This window comes from Gracilinanus agilis, chromosome X (genome assembly GCF_016433145.1).
Source record: "Gracilinanus agilis isolate LMUSP501 chromosome X, AgileGrace, whole genome shotgun sequence".
Taxonomy (NCBI): domain Eukaryota; kingdom Metazoa; phylum Chordata; class Mammalia; order Didelphimorphia; family Didelphidae; genus Gracilinanus; species Gracilinanus agilis.
The window spans coordinates 48,744,925-48,770,071 of record NC_058136.1 but is presented as its reverse complement, the minus strand read 5'-3'; positions in this window follow the sequence as shown (position 1 = coordinate 48,770,071).

The following is a 25,147-nucleotide window of genomic DNA, read 5'->3' as shown; positions in this document are numbered from 1 at the left end:
TTTAAAAAGCTCTTCAAAGTGAAATATACGTTTTATTTTGGCCTAATGGCAAAAGGGAGACACTGAAGGTTTCTAAGAAGAAAAAATAGCTTGTTCAGATACATTTGAGACTGAGGTCCTTGACAACTTTAGCAGTCAGAAGTTATGTGATTCATTATGAAGCAAGATTTGTATGAACTGAAGTCTCTAAATGTACCAAGCTACTCAGGTATCTCTCAAATTGGCAGGAAGGAAGCAAGAGAGGAATGGAGGGAGGGAGGAAAGAAAGGAGAGCCTAGGAAAGGAAGGAAGGAAGAAAAGAAGGAGGGAGAGAGAGAGAGAAGTTGAAATCAGCTTGTCAAAATGCATTACTAAACTGGTATTCATACTGTGGCAGGGCAAAATATTTTGCCTTTAATTTCATCAACAGTTTTTCAGACATGAAAAAAATTTCAGTAAAACACAGCTGTTTCAAAATGAATATGAATCCCAAACTCAAACAATTGTATGTGGCTTCAGGTTTCCTACAGCTCTAATTTTGAATATTGAATGTCATTTAAAAGCTCATGGAATTCTTTATCAGCATAAGTTAGCACTTTTATCCTGGAACCATTCTAAAGCAGGAACTTTCCTCTGTATCTCTAAATCCTCACTAACTTTTTGATTATGATAAGGTATTTCTCTTGTTTCTTTCCTCAAAGACCATCCATAATGCTATTATGAAGGAGCCTGGATCTTCTATTCTAGCAAGATGTGACTCAACTAATGCAATATCCTCCAAAGGCACAAGGAGAGAACAATCTTCCATGACTTTAATTGCAGAGGAGAGGGGTTTCTAGCTTCTCATAAACCCTTTGAGGTAGGGAAGAAAGGCCCTCTGAAATGAGATGACAATAATTTTGAAAATCAAACTAATGATAATTGTATAGTAGAAAGTATATACTTGAGTGCCGGGGGGGGGGGGGGGAATGGTTGATTCAAATAGGAATGTGGTACAATGGAAAGAGTGGTGGACCTGAAAACAATAAAGGAAACTTGGATCAAAATATTACATCAGACTCTACTAGTCATGTGACTTACTTATCCTTTCTAGGACTCAATTATCATCTATAAAATAGGGAAGATGATGCTTATGATACTGATTTTCCAGGAAACCAGTTTATTAGAACTCAAATGAGAGAATATACACTCTAAGCTTCTCTCAGATATGGCACCCTGAAAGTTCCCCAATATTCAAGGTTAGTATTTATTTATAATCACAGTTCATGAGAAAAGACAAGTATTTTCCTTTTACCAAACCAGATCAGAGGGCACAATGTACATATACAATGCTTACAACAAATGAAAACAACACCAAAAGTCAACAAAAGTTAGGTTTAATATAATAGACAATGCCAATCTTTCAGTTAACAAGCATTTATTAAGTGGCTAATATGTGTTAGGCACTCTGTTAAGCCCTACAGATACAAAAAAAGCAAAAGGCAGTTCTGTCCTCTAGGAGCTAACATTGGGGAGACAATATGTCAAAAAAAAACTAGGTATACATAAGACATATAGAAAACATGAAATGGAATCTGAGCTGGAAGGTATTTGCAGATGTTGGTAAAAGACTAGAAAAGGCCTTGCAGATGGTTGGATCTGAAATAAGTTGACAAAAGCAAGAGAATCCAGGAGGTAAAGCATTCTGGACACATAGCAGAGTCAATGAGCACAAAAACACAAAGCTCAGAGATGGAGTGTCATATAGGAGAGTCAGCAAAAAGACTAATATCACCAGAATGTGAGTATATTGAAATCAGAGAGGGTTGGTAAAGTGTAAGAAGGTGGGATGGATTCAGCTTGTGAAGGGCTTCAAAAGCAAAAAAAAAGTTAATCACATTTTTAAAAATCCTTTGTTTCTGTTAACAAATGTTAAACTAAAAATAGAAAGTTACAGGTTTTATCATTTGAATTCATTAGCTTTGCTGTGGTTAAATGGGAAGATACTATGACAAAATGTTGTTTGTTTAAAAGTTACTTATCTATTTATACAAACGAGAGAAAAACTTTTGTAAAAATGTCAAAGGAAGATGATGGAGATTAGGAGATTTAAAGCCACATAAATGAGTGAGAAGCAGTAGAGAGAGAAAAAAGTAACAGAAAGATTAGCTAGAGGTCCAATTAAGGCATATTATTCCATAAATGTTTAAGGATAAATTCAGAAAGAATAGGGAAAAAAACCATGAAAAATATCCATCAAAATTGATATAACAACTATTATCTAATTCGATTACACTGGAATCAACAAAGTATATTTCTGTCATTACAGTCACTGATATTCCATTTGAGGAAACAGAAATGGGAACAAGAAAAAAATGTAAGATAAGCAGCTGAATGAGAGCAAGCATACACAGAAAGGGCCCAGGATAGCAAAGATACAATATTGATGGGGCTGAGGAATGCAATTCAAAGTATCCAAAATGGAAAAGATCCCTTTGTAAAAGTCATGGATATTTTTAGTATTCAAAAATGTAACTGAGAAAGGATCAACAACTTTCCCACCCCTACAGAAACTTTAAGAGAATTGTGTTCACATATAAGAAATGCATTCTTTTTTTATCCCTTACCTTCTACCTTAGAAACAATACTATGTACAAACAAGTACTTTCTTGATGAAGATTGCGATAAAGGAACAGGCAGTCTTTCATAAATACTATTCTTTAGCAGACCACATCTTTTATAGCCACACAGGTAACTGAAAAGTATAAAGAATGCTATATCTTGGGGGCAGCTAGGATGGTTCAGTGAACAGAGTCAAGCCTAGAGATGGGAGGTCCTGGATTCAAATTTGACCTCAGAACTTCCTAACTATAAGACCCTGAGCAAGTCACTTCACATTTATTGCTTAGGTTTTACTGCTCTTCTGCCTTGGTACCAGTACATAGTATTGATTCTAAGATGGAAGATAAGAGTCTAAAAAAACAGAATGCCACATCTTAGTGTGGGAATGTTGTTGCTTGATAATATTTTTAAAGTGTTTTTGATTCTGTAGAGCAAAGTGCCACCTTAAAGACTTTTCTCTGATGAGATGTCATATATGTGTGTATGCGTGTGTGTTAGTACAATACAAGAGAACTTAAAAGAGATAATGCCAAATATAAGATTGCATGATGAGATCCCAACTGCAGATATCAGCAACATCAAACAAATACATACTTGATGAAGATGTTTTCTTGTGAAGGATGTCCAGACCAAAATACAAAAGAAAAGAGATTCTTTTTTTATTTTTTTATTATTTTTTTTAGAAAAGAGATTCTTAAAAGATGGTGAGGTCCTTTAGGTTCTCTTTGTGAATGATATTTTGATGAGCATATCATATCTGATATCACTGGAGAAGCTCCAAAGCAATAAGTAAAACTAAATGCAATAAATCAATTTATGAAGCACCAAATATGTACAATGTACAATGATTGGTTTTGAGGATACAAAAACTAAAAACAAAAATCTTCTTCCCTAAAGGAGCCTACATTTCATTGGGAGAATATAATATGGAAAGAAAATGGAGACAGGAAGAGATCAGGAAAGGTTTTGAGTAAGAGATAAACATTAAAGGAAATGAAAGATTCTAAGTTATGAAGGTAAAAAATTCATTCCAGACATGGGATGGCCTGGCCAAAGGCAAGAGCTGCAATATCAGTTTCAAGGAATAGCTAGTGGGCTTACTTGAGAGCATGTTGAATGGTAAGGGAACTGTAAGAAAAGTCCAAAAACATAAAAAAGGGATGGGGAAGTCATAATATGGAAGGTTTTAAATGCCAAGCCAAGGAGTCTTCATTTTATTTTACACAGTAGGGAATCCCAGAAGGTTTTTAGCAGAAGAATCAAATGATCTGTGTTTCAGGAATATTAATTTGGCAGCTGTGTAGAGGATAGATGGGAGAGGGGAGAAATTGGAGCAGCAGGAATGATTGAGGAGTTACTGTAATAATCTAAGTAAGAGGTGATGAAAACCAGAATTAAGGTATTGGCCATGTGAGTATGGAGAAGAGGATGGACTCATGAGATGTTGCATAGTTAGAATACACAAATTTGGAAACTTATTGGCTATAGGCAATGAGGCAAAGGAGAAATAAGGGGCTGTGGTGTGAAATTTTGAACCTGGGAGAGCAGAAGGATGGAAATGCCTCTAAAAAAATAAGGGAGTTGCAGTTTAGGGGAGAAGGAACAATAATCAGTTTTATCATGAACATGTTGCCTTAGATATGCATTTTAAGCCATCTATTAAATATAAGAAAGTTGCAGTCCCCATCACTTGAAGGAATTCCATGAAGATCTTTCTTGCTATCAAGGAAATTGTCACTCTGGCTTGATAAAATGCAGCACAAAGAAGTCAAAGGCTAAGAACACACAATTTTCAAAAGGAAAACTGCCAGCTATTGATGGCTACAGGAAAATTGCTCCAAATCACTAAGAAGAAATAAGAGAGGTAGTGTGGTAAAATGGATAGAAGAGCAGATTTAGAGTTTAATTTCAAGAATTTCCTATAGCGTGTATATACAATTTGTCAATGATTAGTACCTAGTAGGTGCTTGATAAATGCTAGTTGACAGACTAACCCTGGAGAAGACAATAGGCCTCTCACTGCAGCTAGACAAAGAATGTTACAAATTCTTAGACAGCTTAGATCAATGGAGAAAGTTTCCACATAAGGAATTCAAAAGTGGGAGTGGGAGGGAGGGAAACAGAGAGAGAGAGGTGAAGAAGGAGGGAGGGGAGGGAGAGAAGAAGAGACAGACACAGATAGAGACAGAGAGAAGAAAATTAAAATAATTGAAATTTTCACTACACACTCATCAACATAGTATAGATGAGACTAATAATAATAATAACAGCTCACTATCATTTTCCTATTTTACTGGTGAAAAAATGAGGCAGATATAAGTTAAGTGATTTCCCAGGATCACATAGCTAGTAAGGGTCTACAGCAGGATCCAAACTTAGGTCTTCCAAACTCCAAGTCCTGTCCTCTATCCACTGTACTACCTAGCTACCCTAATAGTCAACATTGGAAGGGATACAGTAGAACATTATAAGTGTGTTGGTGGAACTGTGAATTACTCCAATTCTTCTTGAAAAAATTTCCAATTATTAAAAAAAACCACTAAAATCTTAAAAATGTTCTTTTGAGCCAGAGATCCCACTAGTGAGCATATGGCATCAAGAAAGTAAGGCAAAAAAAGAAAGGTCATTTTATACATATACATAAATTATATATGTGCATATATGTATAATATACTATCTGAAGTATTTATGGTAGGAAAACCAAAAAATGGCCTAGAAACAATGTAGATGGCTGCTGCTTGGGGAATGCCTGAACCATTTATAGTATATGGACATAATTTAATACTATTAAGCCAAAAAAAATATGAATAATTCAGAAAAAGAAAATTGCATGAAATGATACAAAGTTAAGAAAACAGAACCAGAATCATGATATAAGCAAAAATTGCAATAAAGCAAATAAAAAAATGCATAAAATCAGAGTAACATCAATGACTACTCTTGGTTTAAAAATAATAACTAGTATTTATATAGAACATTAGGTTTGCAAAATGCTTTGCTACTTGATCTTCATAAAAATCCTGTGAACTGGGTGCTGTCATTTTATATTTTTATTTAAATATTTTATTTTTTTAGAAAAATTTTCCAAGCTTAAATGATTCATGTTTTTACTTTCCCCTTCATCCCCCCTTCACCCCCCATATTCAACGCACATTTCCACTGGTTTGAACATGTGTCATCAATGGAGACTTATTTACATATTATCGATAATTGCATTGGTATAGTCATTTCGAGTCTACATCCCCAATCACGTCCGCAACAACCCATGTGTTCAAGCAGTTGTTTTTCTTCTGTGTTTCCACTTCTGTAGTTCTTCCTCTGAATGTGGATAGCGCTTTTTTCCATAAATCCCTCAAAATTGTCCTGGTACTGCTAGTACAGAAGTCCCTTACATTCGATTTTACTACAGTGTATCCGTCTCTGTGTACAATGTTCTTCTGGCTCTGCTCCTTTCACTCTGCATCAGTTCCTGGAGGTCTTTCCAGTTCACATGGAATTTCTTCAGTTTATTATTCATTTGAGCTCAACAGTATTCCATCACCAGCATATACCACAATTTGTTCAGCCATTCCCCAATTGAAGAGCATATCCTTGTTTTCCAATTTTTTGCCACCATAAAAAGCACAGCTATAAATAGTTTTGTACAAATCTTTTTCTCTATGATCTCTTTGGTGTACAAACCCAACAATGGTATGGCTGGATCAAAGGGCAGGCATTCTTTTAGCGCTCTTTGGGCATAATTCCAAATTTCCATTGATAAATATAGACTGATATTAAAAGAAGAAGTAATATTTTAATTAAGGCCATGTTGGTAAAATATAAGATGATCACATGCCTGCTAAGATCTAATTCAGGTTCCCCACCATACCTTCTCTCCACCTCTCCCACGTGCCAAAAGAGCGCACACATACGAAAGAGCGCAGGTACCAAAAAAGCACAGGTACCAAAAAGAGGCCACCTCCAATGACCCCAGGAATCTTATACTATTCTGTTACATAATCACACTTCCTGTCTACCTGCATTACAAGAGGAATCATGGGAAATGTAGTTTCCAAGCCCCCTAAATGTCCACAGGAAGTTTGTCATATATCTAAATATTTAAAGGCTCAAATGAACCCCCAAAATTCCAAATAACACATTTCCTCCCGAGATCCAGCAAAAAAGACTGGTCTTTTTCAGTGGATCTTATAAACATAGTCAACTTCTAAATTACAGGAATTTGGGGATAAAAGAAAAGAGGATAAAAACTAACTGCATTGACAAAAAGCCAGTTGGGGCAGTCCCCTATTGGCATAAGAGTGTACTTTCAAAACAAATGCATTCAACTCATTCAACTTCCCATAGTTCAATCAACTGCATCCCAAAATTCAATTTGGATCTTCATGATCCAGTGAACGCTCTTCAGGCATCTTCACAGTGTCTTCACCAAACAGGTTCATTGTCTGGATTCTGGGGTGATGGAAAATTTCTTATCCTGAAATTACTCTCAAAAGGATTTAAACTTTACATTATAGATTATATAAAACATATATTTCCTTCTGAGAATTATACATTCCCCCCCAAATTACTCCTAAAAGAGTTAAAATTTTACATTATAGATTATAATATAGACAATATGATTATAAAATTCACACACTCCCCTGAGGAAAATTCCAAATAACACATTCTCCCCTGAAGAGGGTACCCCAGGTCAGCTAAGGATACATTGCAGAGTCACGGGGTTGTATGAAATCAATTGGCAAAAGAAATAAAAAAGAAGAAGAAAATCCAAATAAAAGAGAAAAAATTAACTTGTGAATGAAATGTAAAATGTCAAAATCTATATGCAAAAATATAAGGAAAAATAAACTTATAACAGGTCCATGAATCAAGGCCCAATTAAGGTGATATTAAACAGTTTGCAATTACCCATCCAGGACCCAGGACTATAGAAAGTTGCCATTCTACATATAAGAGAAATAACAGGACTAAATATGTGTGCAAGGGAAATGTCTTTTCCTGGTCTGATTTGCCTGCACCTTCTCAGGGAATAAGTCATAATGATAGCCAATCTTAGGTGCTTTACTAGGAATTTAAGTTAAGGGGAAGTCTGGCCTCTAAAGTGTTAGAAAAGCTGCAACTCCAAAACTCAACCACTAGTTTCAAGCCCTTCAGAATTGGCATAGAACTTCCTCAATCCATGGTCTGAATGACCTTTTGCTCCTAGGCACTATGCAGATTCTCAGTTGGTCTCCATGACCTTGTGGCTCTTTTTAGCACTTCTGGAATCAGACAGAGAGACAGTAAATCACAGTCCCATAATATTTACCAATAATTGGCAAGTACCATAGTCTAAGGCTTTTCAGGTATGCATTAATATTATAGCAAATATATATTTGCATTAAGCTTATATCACTGTAAAATCAAGAAAGGATTAACATTGATTATATTCACTTTAAGTATAAAAAAGAGAAAAAAGGAAAAAATAAATTGCTCTATTAAAAAATTAAAAGGAAAAGCAATAAGAAAATTAAAAATTTAGGGGAAAAATACAATGCTCTCAAGGATAAAAATGAGAGAAAAGAACACATATTGCATTGCACATGCAACGAAGAAAAATAAAAGAATGTTTTAAGAATCAAAAAATATATAGCTTAGAACTAGTGAAAGGTTTTTGACCCAAAAATGAGATCCATTTCCTGTTAAGCTTTTGCATGAACTGTGAGTATAATGGTTTTTACAAAATATCAGATTCATAATGCACATTCATAATGCACAAAATTTCCAATAACACATTTAAAGGCAATAGCAAACAAATCCATTATTATAACCACTTGCTATGATGTTTAAAAAAATCGTATACTTGTTACAAATTCAACAGGTGTAGTAAATCATTTAACCATGGCTAAGATATTTTCTCAACAAACTTTATTACTGCCTCCATAGCAATTGTGGGGCAGAGCCTAAAAAAAATCTGCAACTAGCAAAATATTGGTTTTGCGTTCTCTCTCTTCCATTCCCCTCTTATCTCTAACTATTGTAGTTAGAAGACCTTTGTGGGCAGAAGATGATCATGCAAAATGATCACTTGGGGTGACTAGGCACACAAGGATCATCAGGGGGGATTGTGTAAATGGAATTAGCTCATCCTCATTCATTGTTAGACTTTAGCCATCAGAAATAATGTCACCCCACCCAACTTAGAATTAAGTGGGGAGGGGAAGATTAGTTACCCACATGTGATAATAAGTAACAAATTAAAAACAAGGGAATAGCCTTTGGGCAGTCCAAAACAGTGTTGAGGCTGCCATTTGTCCACTTGAAATTGAAGGTGGATGCAGGAAGTGATGAAAGATGCTATCTTTTAAATATGATAGTAACTTCCTATGGAGGCAGTTGATGCTTTGAACTTGGTGTAGAAGGATCTCTGGTGAGAACTCAGATGGCTTCCCTCTGAATTGTCACATGGGTAAGTTAGGCTGACTTCCTTTTTCCTCCCTTGGCATTTCTTGAGGCTCTACCCTCAAAGAGGCCTCTCTTGCCTCTCTAGCCAAAAAGGCCTTGTGGATAGAAGTCTTGCTTAATTAACCTCTGTGCTCCTTTGCTGGGACCTCTAAATTCTTATCTGGTCCAGACTTCTGGTCCGGGCCAGAGTTTCTCTCTCTATTTCCCTACCTTCAACCTTCCTAATTATAAATAAACTTCCATAAAAGTCATCCTGACTTGGGTCTATTTTTTTATTTGAAATCGAGTTAATCTGATTTCTGGCGACCATACCTTAAATATCTAGTTTCCCCTCTTACACCATCCAGAATGGATAGACCAGCTCACAACTCCACCAGCAATGCATTAATGTCCCAATTTTGCCACATCCTCTCCAACATTCACCACTCTCCCCTGCTATCATTTTAGCCAATCTGCTAGGTGTGAGGTGGTAACTCAGAGTTGTTTTGATTTGCATTTCTCTAATTATTAGAGATTTAGAACACTTTCTCATGTGCTTATTGATACTTTTGATTTCTTTATCTGAAAATTGCCTATTCTTGTCCCTTGCCCATTTATCAATTGAGGAATGGCTTGATTTTTTATACGATTGATTTAGCTCCTTGTATTTTTGAGTAATTAGACATCTGTCAAGAGTTTTTTGTTATAAAGATTTTTTTCCCAGTTTGTTATTTCCCTTCTGATTTTGGTTGCATTGCTTTTGTTTGTACAAAACTTTTTTAATTTAATATAATCAAAATTATTTATTTTACATTTTGTAATTTTTTCTAACTCTTGCTTGATTTTAAAATTTTCCCTTTCCCATAGATCTGACAAGTATACTATTCTGTGTTGACTTACCTATAGTTTCCTTCTTTATATTCAGGTCATTCACGCATTCTGAATTTATCTTGGTGTAGGGTGTGAGATGTTGATCTAAACCTAATCTCTCCCATATTGTTTTCCAATTTTCCCAGCAGTTTTTGTCAAATAGTGGATTTTTGTCTCCAAAATTGGCCTCTTTGGGTTTATCATACACTGTCTTGCTGACATCACTTACTCCAAGTCTATTCCACTGATCTTCCCTTCTGTCTCTTAGCCAATACAATATAGTTTTAATGAACACTGCTTTATAGTATAGTTTAATATCTGGCACCCTGTCTCTAAAAGGTTCACCATCACTGACATAAACTATTCAAAACAACAATGATGACAGCAAATTTTGGTTAACTGTTTTTCTTTGCTGCAAGGGAGGATTCAATGGTAGAGGTCTACTGGGGAAAAAAGGCAATGATATAAAAATACACACTATCAATAAAACTTTTTTAAAGCATAAATAAAATCCACTATGAAAAAGCAATTATGCTTATTGAATGGCTATAGTAGGACTTCATTTTTGGTTCTACTGTATGTTTGTTCATGTATAATATGACTTCCAGGTGACATTGGACCAACTACAGTAATATTGATATTTACATAGAGCTTTAAGAAGACCGATTGCCAGATATGCTTGCTTTGCAATTGGCAGCCAATAGAGCTGATGCATCTATATGTATATATCTTGAACAGAAATTTCAGATGGACAACAGACTGCTCCCAGATGAGCATAAATAGAAGAGAATAGGCTTGAATTCCTATGGGAAATTATATAGTACTTTCACTAACATCAAGATTCTCCTTAAAATAAAGACCCATCTTTATAACTCTAGTATTATCCCGGGCTTCTCATTACTAAACTGTGTTCTATTTCTGAGTCTTCACTTCCTTTGACCTAATTCTCTATCTTTTTCCATTTCTGGGGGGTTTAATGATTGTTTTATTGTGTATTTCACTCTCTGGTATTTCTAGCTCCCCTTTACTGGTTTTCTTTTCCATCTTGATCATCTTCACCATCTTCTTTGCCAAGTGAATTTTGTCATGACATTTTCTAATTCTGTGAAATAGCCTACTTGTACTTTGATTGGTTTTGCATTAAATCTGTAAATTAGTTTTGGAAGTATTGACATTTCTACTATATTTACTTGACCTACCCATGAGCTGGAAATATTACTTCATTTATTCAGTTCTTTCTTGATTTCTATTTAAATCATTTTGATATTATCTTTATATATGCCTCTTTTGCGACTTCATGTCTCCATGCCCAAATATTTCATGAAATTTGTCATCATTATAAAGAGCATTTCTCTTTCTATCAGTTTTCTTCTGGTCTTGATGTTATAAAGAAATGAAAATTTCTTCCCCTGGATTTATATTTTAGCTCCCACTACTTTACTACTGTTGTTTATCATATTTATCAATTTCTTTTTTGTTGTTGTTTTGAGTTTAATTCCAAGTAATTGAGTAATTTCCAAGTGTAGTTGTTTAAAGGTTTCATCTCTGATTCTTATTACTTTAATTTTTTCATGCCCCATTGCTATCAACAAGATCTCTAAAACAATGTCATATAGGAAAGGCAAGAGGACGATCTCCGTTTTATTCCTACTTTTAAAGGGAGAATATCTTTAGTGTTTTCCTGTCACATGTAATATTAATCCGTATTTAGGAATATAGACTTTTATCCTAGTAAGGAAATAGCTTCTCATTCCTTTTTTTAAAATTACAGTTAAATTAAATGAGTTATGTATATCACCAAATATATTCTCTGTTCCTACTGTTAGTATTAAGTCAACAAATATTTATTACATGCCAACTATATACCAGGTATCCCACTTGATATTGAGGACAACATGATGAAAATAAAGTCTTTGACTTCAAGGAGCTCAGATTATTGAGGGAGGTGAGAGGTATTGATATAAGCATGTATCAAATACATATACGGTAATTTTTTGGAGTATAGCCTTAACAGCTTTGGGGATCAGTAAAGGTTTTGTGTAGAAAGTAACCCTTAAGGTGAGCTTTGAGGGAACTTAAGGAATTTAAGAGATTGAGATGGGGGATATACATTCCAGACATAGGGCATAACTTGTGCAAAGACTTATTTGACCAGACTATAGAAGGCATGAAGGGGAGTACCAGAAAATAAGGCTGAAAAAGAAGGTTGACATTGAAATGCCCCCAAAAATCTTAGGGGATTTAAATATAAAATAAAGGCATTTTTATTTCCCTTTAGAGTTAGTAGAGAGCTACTGAAGTTAATTGGGGAGTTTGACCAGGACTCTATTTATAGTCTTTATTTCTTCATTTGTTAATATGATGTATCATATTGATGAATATAATTAAACCGCCCTCAGACTCTAGGTATAAATCCTGCTTGATCATGATAAATATTTGTTTTTGAGAGATTCCTACTTTCCCTGTAGGAGAATTTTTTTTCTACTACTTTGTTGATATTCACTAATGCCATTTGTTTTTTTCAGTTTAGTCTTTGGTTTGAGAATGAAAACTAGGTCCCCCTCTTAGCAGAAGCTAGGCCATCTCATATCCTTCTCAGAGTTTTTGAAATGTCTCCATAGAGCATTCTTCCCAAGTATGTCTCATTTGGATTGTGATTCTGCCTGAACCATTTTTCTTCAGATGTTCTCTGGTTATTTAAGCCATCCATTTTTTGCTTGATTCATTTTTTTCATTTTATCCTTCCATGAACAATTATCTATCTCTTTTAGATTCTCAAATTTGTAAGTGCAGAACTATATAGAGTAACTTCTAATAATTGTCTTGAGTTCTTATTCCCTTCTTATGTCCTCTCTTGCTTATTTCTGGTTTTGTGGATTTGCTAACCTCTTTAACACCATATTGATAAAGTGTGATTGACAAATGATGAGTCATAACTAGTTCCTCCTTAAGACATGATCTTTTAAAGAGAAAGAAGCACTTATATTCTGGAGGAAGACAGAAGCAGAGAGGACAGAGATACCACAGGGACTTAGATTCCCTGAAGGGATATATATATATATAACTATCAATTACCAATCACATATACATATATATCTATCAATTACCTTCTGATTACTAAGATTAAATAAGGCATAAAGTCTGGATGTTCAGTATAGAGTTCGAATCAAAGAATACCTACTAGTTATTAAAGTTCTCCAGCTGCTCCTGTTTGCAGTTGTAGCCAATTGCTACAACTTTTGAAAAGTTGCAGGGCCCCTTAAGTAATTTCCAAATTGCATAAAAGAGTTTAGCCTTACTGTCCATACCACAGGGGGAAAAAGTAGATAGAGAATGCCTATTGACTATGAGAAGCAATTGAGATGGATATTGAAATGCTCATTAGAGGCAGCTAGGTGGTACAGTGGATAAATCACTGGGCCTGGAGTCAGGAAGACCTGAGTTCAAATCGAGTTTCAGATATTTACTAGCTCTGTGACTCTGGACAAGTCACTTAACCTCTGTTTGCCTCAGTTTTCTCAATTATACAATGGCAATCATAAGAGCAACTACTTCACAGGGTTGTTGTGAGGATCAAATAAATTAATATCTTTCAAGCACTCAGCATAGTACTTTGCACAGAGTAGCACTTAATAATGCTTGCTCCTCTCACCCCATTCCCATTAGGAGAAAGGCATTGGGATGCCCTGGAAAGAGGGCTGGGCCAAAAGTCAGAAGATCTTGTTTGAATCTCAGCTCTGATTCTTACTATCTATGTGACCTTAAACATGTCATTTATTCTTTTTGGTCCTCAGTTTCTTTCTCTGTAAAAAGAAATAGATTAGGTAACATGTAAGTTCTCTTACAACTCTAAGTCTATGATCCTTAAGTACAAGTATTTTGAACAGAGACTAGATAAATGTTCAAAAGGGCCCAGAAAAGGAGATAAGAAAGAACAGCTGAATTGCATTTTAATAGCCCCAAACTTCTCCCTCACACATACACACACACAAAACACAATCTTTTTTTTAACACCAATATTATTCTAGTGATGAAATATGGCAGTGAATCATGCAGTACTACAGTGTTGCAGAGAATAAGAATTATAGGTCACTCAAAAGGGGAATGGAGAGACATACTGATAGGTAAAAAGAGGCTGTAACATATTCTTAGAGAAAAACTGCATGCCAGTAAAAGATATCATCAGAAAGATATATGACCAGAAAAGAGGGAGGGCTGGTCATTTTTATTCATGATGCTGAGGCACCTAAAGGAAAATACTCAGTGTTATCCATGGACCCTCCCTCTCCATGAAATATTTATGGAAAGACATGAATGAGAATCACATAAAAAAAGTGCTCCTGCCTTGTGATCTTCATCCCTGGAGGGAGTATCCCCATTGATAAGATAACAGATGCTTTGCTGACATTACAAAATAACAAAGGCTCAGTGAAGGCTTTGGTCAGGTCCACCACTCATTACAGCTCTATCTTAGGCATCTCTGTAACTTTCTCATTCAGTACACCATTGCTCAAAATGTAGCACTTGAACAATCTTTGCTGATAAGAAGAGATTACCATGAGAACACAAAGAGATCTGTTCCATTTTGTGTTTGTTTTCTATGGCTCTTTCCTTTCCCTCCACACATGCTCTTAGGATCATCTAGCTCTGTTAGATTTCATGCCAAATTCTTTGCAGACCTCTATTCCCCACTCTACTCCCCCCAATCATTTTTTTCTTCTCAAATAAAACAGAATTGTTTTTCAAAGAATCTCAAATTTGGAGGAAACCTCAGAGACCATCTTCCATCATTCTTCTTTATGATGTTTTGTAAATGACCCTATACTCTCAAATAATATTGCTATTGGTTGTAATTTCTCTCTGTTTAGCAAGGGAAATACATCCAAACTTTCTTGGTTAAATGGAAAATTAATCAATTGAACAGTCAGAACTCTAAGGAATAAGCTATATTAAAAATAGAAAAATATGCTAGACCAAGTCATAAAAAAACATTTAGATTTACTGCAAAACCAGAAAAAAATGTCAGTTATATTCCTCTTTCATTCTTGGTAAGATAAAAAATAACATATTTATTCACATTTCCAAAATGGTCAAATTGTTCTGACTTAGATTTCAAATGTTAAATCTCCCCTCCCCATAGCAAATTCAAGGAAAACTTCTTTTTACAAGAGATGTGGCACAATATTTATTTGTTGAAAGTCTATTCATGCTGTGCATTCAGTCAGCACATTTAGAGGCTTGAAATTCTCAGATGTATAGATTTGCAGACTTTTAAAGCCACAGCCTATGTAAATACATATTTATGAACTTTTTAAAACACCAAGAGCTGACCTTATAAAATATAACAACTCTTTCTGAATACTGATACGCTCCAAATTGGGCAGAATACCCAGAGCTTCAAAGAGCCATAGAAAATGTTGAAAATCATAAAAGAATTCTAAATTTCTCCTCATCAGTCTCTCTAAAAGTTAGCAACATCTTAATGTTCTTAATCATGTTTTATTCTAAGATAGGTTGCCTGTGACTAAGATTTTCTGACTTGAGATAGGGAAAGAATTATAAATATATAAAATTACATCATAGATTATATCTATGATTGAAAAAATCTCAGGCACAAATTCATTTCATAAATTCAACTCTGATGTATATAATAAATGGAAATTGGGCATGACTACATTTCCTTCACTCCTAGTGACAGTTCTAAATACAACATTCTTGGGTTTTTAGAAACTCTCTCTGACCTCTCCCCAGTTTCTTCCTTCCAGGCATCACTAGGAACAGTTTGGGAGTAGATCTGCATCTAAAAAAGAGGAAGGATGAGAAAAAAAATATGAAAACTTTCTTTTAGCAAACTTTTGCGAAGCAAGTGGATGGATGGCAAAGTACAGAAAATAACACAGAGCTTGGCCAAATAAGATACAGGATACAAGAAAAGTAGTGAAATAAACTGATGATGGAGTTTGAATTGGTCCCACCATTCTGAAAAAATAATTGGAGGATTATATAAGAAACGTGACTAAAATGTTCATACTCTGATTCAGAGATTCAACTGCTAGACATCTGTTCCATAAAAAATATTCATAGCAATGCTTTTCGTGGTAGTAAAGACCTGGAAACTAACTGGATACCAATCAGTTGAGGAGTGAATAAATGCATTGTGGGACATGAATTCAATAGAATATTAATGTGTGAGAAGAAGTGGAATATTTGAAAAATTTTGAAAAACATTTAACATTGCCTGGCACATAATAGGTACTTACTAAATAATGACTGATTGAAGACACCTATGAATTGATGCAAAATGGCATAAACTGAACCAAGAAAGCAATGTATACAATCACTACAGGGTAAATAAAAAGCTCACTAAAACCAGGCCCAACACTGTTATCCTAATGACTAATCCTGGCCCAGAGAAGAGTAAAGGCACTTCACTATTAGTAAAGAGGTGGTTGACTATTAAGAGAGAACATCGCATATGTTTTCAGATATGGTCAATGTATTGATTGCGTTTATTAGACTGTTGTTTTGTTGTTGTTGTTGTTGTTGTTACAGAGGCTGGTATATTTTCTGGGAATGATTCTGATACTAAAAAAAAAGATATCAATTAAAAATGTTTTTAAAGGAAAAGCAATGGCTCCTCTACCCTAAATCAAACTTTTTGGACTTAAAAAAATGTTAAGCACTGTCTCAGCATTTTTGCCAGGGCTAAGTGTAGTGGTTCACCACAGACATCTACTTCTGATATGTTTGAAATTTCCTTTTTCCTTTGGATCATGGACTTTTTAACAACTATGTATTTGTTAGTCTAGATTCATTGATCTTGAAAGTTAGAGATCTTTAGTTTGGGTCTTTTTGTTATAATTTTCTCTGAATTTGTGGCTTCAGAGAGTTCTCAGACAATGTATTAACTAGAACTTCCCTATGATCTGGTGCCATCTCCTGACTTATTAATAGTCCTTGTCAAATGTTTCAATTTCTTTGCAAACTTGCATTCATTAATATGGCTTAGGATTGCAAATTTCCAAATGACAGTGAATGTTTGGAAAATGAAACCTATCATCAAGGTAAACAAGTGTTCCATTTGATAGAAATTAATGCCTGTGCCATTTTAATAATGACAACAAACTACTGGGTAAGAAAAGAATAACTCTAAATCTTTATTACAGACTTTTGACCAACTCAGCAAAAATAATGGGAAGGTTATATTTTTCCAGCTATGTTAGATATTAAGAGATGAAATACCCTCAGTGGAATGCTTTGTTGGTAAGTAGCATTTCTTTTCTGGTAAGGTTGATTTTTCAATCCAACCAGTGTTAAGGCAACTATGGGGTATTCTGCTTTTGTGCAGGCTTTGCGATCCAAACTAATGAAAAGCAGTCACATTTTGGATCAGCCAATACAAGCAAGGTCAGGGAAAGGGTGAAGCCTAGGGATAAACATCAAGAAGGAAAAAGAGCAAGAGGAGAAAAAAAGAAAAGGGAAAGAAGAGAGAATTAGTGTTGAGACATCTGCATCTGTGAGTTGGGTGAAAGGAAAAACTGTCCTTAGTATGAGAGATTGTCCTAGACTCTATAAAAGTAGCATCAAGTTGCATCTACAATGCTGAGAGATGGTTGGTAAAGTGGATGCAGGGAACCAAACCCAACCCTGCATGCTGGCAGAGTGATAGAGGGTCAAAGAATGGAGCCCTTTTGTAGAGTCTTAGAAATAACTCTTGTGATTTAAGAAGGATGCCTTGCAAAAGGTGATCCTGGGAATTGCTTCCTTATGTGAGCATATATGCATCCCAGTCTGTATGAATGCTTAAATGCTATGAGCAAGAAAGGAAGTGAGGGCACAGGAACAAAGAATGAATTAGTCCTCAGCTTGATCATCATCCACTCTGGGCATATGTCAGTCCTTCGGCGAAAAAAATCTCTGAAAGTTTTGGGAAGGCAGAGCAAGTAGCTAGGGGAGGTTGGCACATTCCACTGAGATTTTAAGCCCAAAGAGTTTTGTGCACTAGATCCCCAATGCTAATCCCCAAAGAGCATTCCCAGCATTTTCATGGACTGTGATGATGACAAAACAGGGACAGATATGACAGCTGAGACAGTGAGGTCAGAGCCTGGTAGTTTCCAGAGAGGACAGAATCTCTTCAAGGAGTAGCCAATTGACAAAGAGCTTAGAAAATGAGATCAGTCCACATGTGTAAGATTACATGAGGAGTTAGGGGAAGCGGGCTGTATTGCTTTAGAAAAGATGTTGTTCTGTTCATGACTCTAAACTTGTCCTTGAAACAAAGGCCCATCCCTATTTGTTTTACAGCAGGATTCTTCTGATATTGTTATATGGGTGAAAGTCATGGAACACTACAATCTCTAAAGAACTGAAGTTTAAAAGCACCCAAAGGGCACTAAATAGGCTCCTAGAGGGCATCAGCAGGGTGCAACCAAAAACAAGCAAGGAATTGCTCAGGAAAATCAAAGTAAAGAATGTCATCAGAGAAATATATGATTAAAAAAAAGACAGACCAATGACATAGTGATTGTGATAGGATACAGGTTATATAAGGAGAATGAGAAGGAGGCTCCCAGCATGTTGGGTGAGCTTCATATATAAGATATATAAGAGAATATGGGCATACAGGCTAAGCAGACATAGGCAGCTTACCATCTGTACTAATGGAGGATTGAGAAGCTCACAGATCTCAACATTTCAGAGTAAAGAAAGACTTCCTAACAATTAGAGTTGCTTAAGGGAAATGGATTCCTAGAATACATAGCATGTAATGGTTTGACCTTATTGAAGGCCTTCAAGCAAAGACTAGATGACTATTTATTAGCTATGTAGTAGAAGTAGAAGGGATTGTTGGTCAGATATGAGTTGAACTAAATGACCCCTGACATCCTTTTGGAACCTGAGATCTTAAAATTCCATAATGGTACCATGAACTTAAGGACTGAAAATAACATGAGAAGGTTTATATGAAGTGATGCTGAGCTAGGAAAGCAGAGTTGAGAGAATAATACACAAAATGACTACAACAATACTAATAAGGACAACAATAGAAGGCAATAAAAACTGGCCAAAGAAAAAAGGAAATTCTAATACCAAACGATCACAGATAGAGCATATTTCCTCCCAACCTGTCAAAAAATTAGTAAATGGCAAAAATGAAAATTACCATTCAGTTGCAGTCACTCTTTCACTTGGTTTTCCTAAATAACTATTTTCTGGGAAGGTACTTTGTGGGGCTTTTAAGTGTTTAAGTTTTTTCATGGACTATTTCTTTTTTTTATTATCTTTTTAAATTTTTTTAAACCTTTAACTTCTGTGTATTGGCTCCTTGGTGGAAGAGTGGTAAGGGTGGGCAATGGGGGTCAAGTGACTTGCCCAGGGTCACATAGCTGGGAAGTGTCTGAGGCCAGATTTGAACCTAGGACCTCTGGTCTCTAGGCCTGACTCTCAATCCACTGAGATACCCAGCTGCCCCTATGGCCTATTTCTTAAAGTAAGCTGTCCAGTATGGATAAAGAAAAATTCAATACAGAATATTTTTAATCGCCTTCCCCTATTGCTTTTCAATTTCATGTTTTCCTAATTTTTAAAAAACATTACTTTTTGATATAAACATAGGAAAAAGGCCAATATCTAAATATGGGGCATGTATGTATGTGTGTGCACATTTTCATTTCTATTCAATTCATTCATGGAAAATACTTTAGAAAGTATGTCCAAGATGATATTTGAAGAAAGCACAAGTCACATGTAAAAAATGACACAAACCAGTCCTGGTTCTATTTTTACTGAATTGATCATTAGCATTTTTCTAGAAACTGAGTTTATTGTTTGAAGAGAGAGTTGAGGCCAGAGAAGAACAAGGTGGCATCCAAAGTCTAGAAGTAGGAAAGAAGCATATAACTAGATTTAATTAGATAAAGTTCTGGTATTAATTAGCTTTTTGCTTCAGATCCTGAAGCTAAGGGCAGTTTCTTTTTGCCTGAAGGGTTGGCAGGCATCTTCTAATTGCGGGTGAGAGACTGCTAAGCTTGAAATCCCAGTGCTTGAAAACATTACCAAGTGGGAAATGGAAAAATGAAGCCTCTAACTAGAGTCCCCAGTGCAGTAAAAAAAAGATACACACAGGCAGTTTGCCATGAGACACTGTTAAGAGCTATTGACAAGAATGAGAGGGGACTGAGGATCTCATTTTCAGCAAGTCTGGAGGCTGAGTTAAATGTAGCAGGGCCCCCGAAGACAGGGCAGCTTGTTTGTGTTTCTTCAAGTGGCAAATAATAGGTTTATATACCTGTTATTTGCCACTTGAAGAAAGTATAAGCAAAGTAAGAATTGGTTTCCCTCTTGGAAAGGGCCAATGAATGGTCATTCTAGTCTTTAAGTTATCAGGAAAAGTAAAAACTTTCTTAAAGGAATGAAAGGCCTTCAGGGGAAAAAAAGTTTAGGAAAAGGCAGAGGGGAATTCCAATTTATATTAGAAGGCTTGAGAGTAGAAGAATAGGACCCACAGAAGGAAAGAAACAAGACACAATGGTAAACAGTTTTAGTTAGAAATTTGGGAGGAGAATTATTCCTAAGACTGATTCCTTGAGCTCCAAGAAATGAGGATTTACATTCACCTAAGATAATAGAACTGCAGTTGTTAGGGGACTAATCCTTAGAGTGAGACAAGATGTATAGTAGTGGTTGATGATGCCTTGTCTTTGAGGGACACTGTGGGGGTGGGGGCAGGAGGGGCACTCTAGTGAGCTATTTGTTAGTCTGACATTAACAAGATTGGCTTCTGTTATCTTCTGGGGCTAGATGATGGAGTCAAACCTGATGACTACCATGTTAAGGTTTTCAAAGAGCTTTGCAAATATTGCCTTTTGATCCTCACAACAACCCTAGGATATAGATACTGTTATTATCCCCATTTACAAGTGATGAAACTGAGGCAGGCAGATGTTAAGTGATTTGCCCAGAGTCACAGAACCAGTAAGTATCAGGTATTCCTGAGTCTCATATACTGTGCCACTTGACTTCCTCTAATAGATATCATTGTTAACCTTAGCTCCCCTCACTATCCTTAGCTATGGCATCTCTGACAGTTTTTATAGTATCATGCCACTCTTTTATAGTAATTCTCTGTTAACTTCACTAGCTTTCATCTTTTGTAGCAGGTTTTTGTAAATCTTATTGCTATGATGAGTTTGCTTTGCAACCACACTGATATCCTGAATTTCCCCTTTTTCTTACACATCAGAATGGTTTTTCTTTGTAGCAAATTTAATTCTTTAGAGCACCCCATTCTACCTGGACCAATTTCCGTTGGAGAATTAGATGCCAGATGATTCTACATATTCTCTTTGTGAATTCCTGAAAAACTCTCCTCTCTAAACCTAAGGTGCATGTCCTTTTATATTCAGATCTCTTTCTCTATCACATATTCCAAGATGGTGCAGTCTTTTCCCCCAGAGGTTTCCATCAATTCTTTTCTGCAACCAGTTTCTTCTTTTGAGTTAGAATCAGATTAGAATAGAATTTCCTCCCATGGGTTCTTCCTTATATAAGTTTTATCAGATTGTTATAATGATGAAAGAGGTATTGATAGCCCAGAAGGACTTACAAGGGTATTTTAGAGACCATTTAAAAAACTAAAATTGGCGTGCTATATAAACTGTTCACAAAAGTAAAGAAAGATGACTCCTTACCAATGTCCTTCTCTGAGACAAATATGTTCCTGATATCCAAAGCATGTAATGATAAAGTAGGAAGAACATTATAGAACTCATTCACTATTGAATATCAATACAAGAAAAAAAAGAAAAGTTCAGCATAGATATTATAGGCATATATTTTCAAGACTATCTACTATAACCAGAATGAGTTTATCCTGGGAATAAAAATATGCTTTAACATTTAGGAACATGATAGGCATAAGCAATTACATTAATAACAAAAATAATTAAAATTATATTATGTCAATAGATGTAGAAAAAGTCTTTCACAGAGTAATAGCACTATTTATATTAAAATACCTACAAATGAAGTTAAATGCATTTTTCTTGAATTTGATCAAAAGTAGCTATCTAAATGCAAAAGCTACAATTATTTTAAAATAAGAAATATAGGCAATTTACTATGCAAAAACCATGGGATATCCCATGGCTTCACTACTATTTGACATCATGGTAGAAATACTAGCTAAAGAAATAAGGCAAGGGTAAAAATGGGATGATAAACACAAAATAGAGTCAGAAATATCTCAATTTGCAGATGACATGATGTTTTACTTACAGAACCCTAGAAAATCAATGAAAAGTAATTAAGGCAATTAATTACTTCAATAAAATAGGAAGACGCAAAATAAATGCACAAAATTCATTAGCCTCTCTGTGTAATGCTAAAGAAATTCAGGACAAAGACAAAAGGATGAGAAATTCCATTTAAAGTAACAATTTACATTGAACATCTACAAATTAACCTAGCAACACACATGTAATTCTTATATAAATATAACTACCAAATATTTTTTAAAGAATAAAGAAGGGCTAAATAATTACAGATATCCAATCTGATTCATGTAAAAATATTAGGTGCTTACTTTATGTAAGAGACTTTGCTTTAGTTCTAGGGATTCAAATATTCAGAACTAAATAACTCCTCACCTCAAGGAGTTTATATTACACTTAGGTAATTCAGCCTATACATAAATATGTAAAATTTGGATCCTAGCATTCATTTGGCATCAGTTTCTCATTTGCAAAATGAGTGGGTTGAATTAAGTGGCTTCTAAGATCCTTTCCCCACATTAGATCCATAGAATTATAAAGGTTTAGGAAATTAGCATTATAAACTTTATAAAATGAGCACTCACAAGTAGAGGGATCAGGAAAGGTCTTATGTCCAAACTAAAACCCCATCTTCTACAGGTAGTCTTTCCCAGTCCCTCTTAATCCTCATGCCTTTCCTCTCTTATTTCCTGTTTATATACTGTTGTACATATTTGCTTGCTTGTTGTTTCCCTATTTGGATTGTGAGCTCCTAGAGGGCAGGGACAGTATTTTTTGCCTCTTTTTGTATCCCTAGTGCTTGGCACATAATAGGCAATCAATCAATATCAATTGCCTGACTAGCTGATATTAGGTGGATGATAGAGGGAAGAGTCATTAATGACTCTAAGGTTGCAGATCTCAGTAACTAGAAAGATGGTGGTGCCCTCACTAGAAATAGGAACATTTGAGGAGGAGATACATGTTGGGGAAGTACTATGAAATCAGTTTCATTATAAACTTATATAATTTGAGATTTCTAAAAATGGATTGTTTCTTGATGCCAGATAATATGGGACTGGAATTCTGGAAAGAAATAAGAGATAAATAGATAGATAGATAGATAGATAGATAAAGATAAAGAGATAGGGAACACCAGGGAGTAAAGTGCATATAGATAACTGAACCCATTTGGGTAAGGTCTCATTATTAAAAAGTTCAGACAAACATATGATAGCATAAACCTTTGGGAAATTAGCACAAAAATATATCATTCCTTAACAGACAAGTAGTAAAAGGATAAGAGTAGACAATTTTCAAAAGAAAAATATAATCTATCAAAAATCTACCTAAAATATTCAAGATTACTAATATTTAGGAAAATGCAAATTAAAACAACCATGAGGCATCATCTTACACACAATGAGATAGCAAAGATGACAGAACTCATTATTGAAAGACTAAGAAAAGAAGAATGCTAATTCATGGTTACCATATCTGTGAATTTCTTCAACAATTCTGTAGAATAATTTGGTTATAATAATGCAATGACTAGGATTCCAGTAAATGAATAAGAGTTCTACCACCCTCCTCACAAAGATGCTAGCTGTAGATGTAGTTTGACACATATTTTTTTTGGACACGGTCAATGAAAGAAAGGGTTATATTTGGTTATACATTTTTGTTGCAAGAGTTTGAGGTTTTTTCTACTTTGAGGAAGGGGAGATGGAAAAGAAAAATGTATTTTAATTGAAAAATATATTTAATTTAAAAATTAAAAAAATTTGGATTATCCAAAAAGTTAGCAGATTTTTCATATCTTTTGATCTATAGATTTCACTCCTAGATGATACCCTAATGACTTTATTTACAGGAAAAAAAAACTCATATGTACAAAAATATTCATAGCCGCATTCATAGTTACAAAAAGCTGGAGACAAAAATGTATGCTCAACAATGATTATGAATTGTGATGTGTGAATATAACAGATTATGACTGCACCACAAGAATGACAAAAATGAAGAATTCAGAGAACTATGGGAAGATGTGTTATATGCAGATGGAAGAAAGCAGATCAAAAAGAACCAAATATGCATCAACTATAACAATGGAAGTAAAGTCCATGCGGAAAGGCTCCGTGTCACAAAAACCCATCTTTTCCACAAAAATAAGTTTTCTAATGATGCTATATGAATCACAGAAAACCATAATCTCTAAAAAATCATAACTTTGAGTGACCCAAAGGGCATTGGAAAGATATATGGTGGCATAGACCTGTGGATTTTTAAATTAATATTCAATATCTCCAAAAGTATAATATTTATAGAGATTTATTAGTATTTAACTAGAGAGCTGGAGAACATAGAAAATGTTCTCCACTCACTTCACATGGAAGAGAGAGCGAGGGCAATAAAGACTAGTCACCACTCAATTCACATGAAGAGAGAGGGCATGGCAGAGTGAACCCAAATTATATATGGATCATGTAAAGACACACATATACAAAAGGAAAAAGAAATTGTGGGTAATACAGGAAGGAAGTTTGGGTAATGTAGTTTCAGGGATTCAAGATTTTCTAACTATACATTCCCCCTGTGATCCTTTGAGAGATCAGTCTTCCCAATGGATCATGGAAACATAATCAAATTAAAACTTACAATAGGCCCAACAAAGTCTTGTACTCAGGAAGCGGTATAAAACATACCATCCCAGAAATATACAATCAAGTGAAGAGATGGATTGATCATGGAACAGGAGAAAGGGCTAGTAGAAGCCTGTTTTAGATGATGTGCTCCTACTCACAGAATAGTAAAAGTCTTTGAGAAAAGTGTCTAGCATATTGAGTAGATTTGCTCTGGATGATTTATTGGAGGACAAGGACAAGAAATACACAGGTTAGGAGGCCATTAATGAATTGAAACTTGCCCCAAGGAAAGGAATACCTATACTGATGAGCTGATAATGTCAATGAAACAACTGAGTAAACATTAAAGTAAATACTATAATCAGATTTACATGG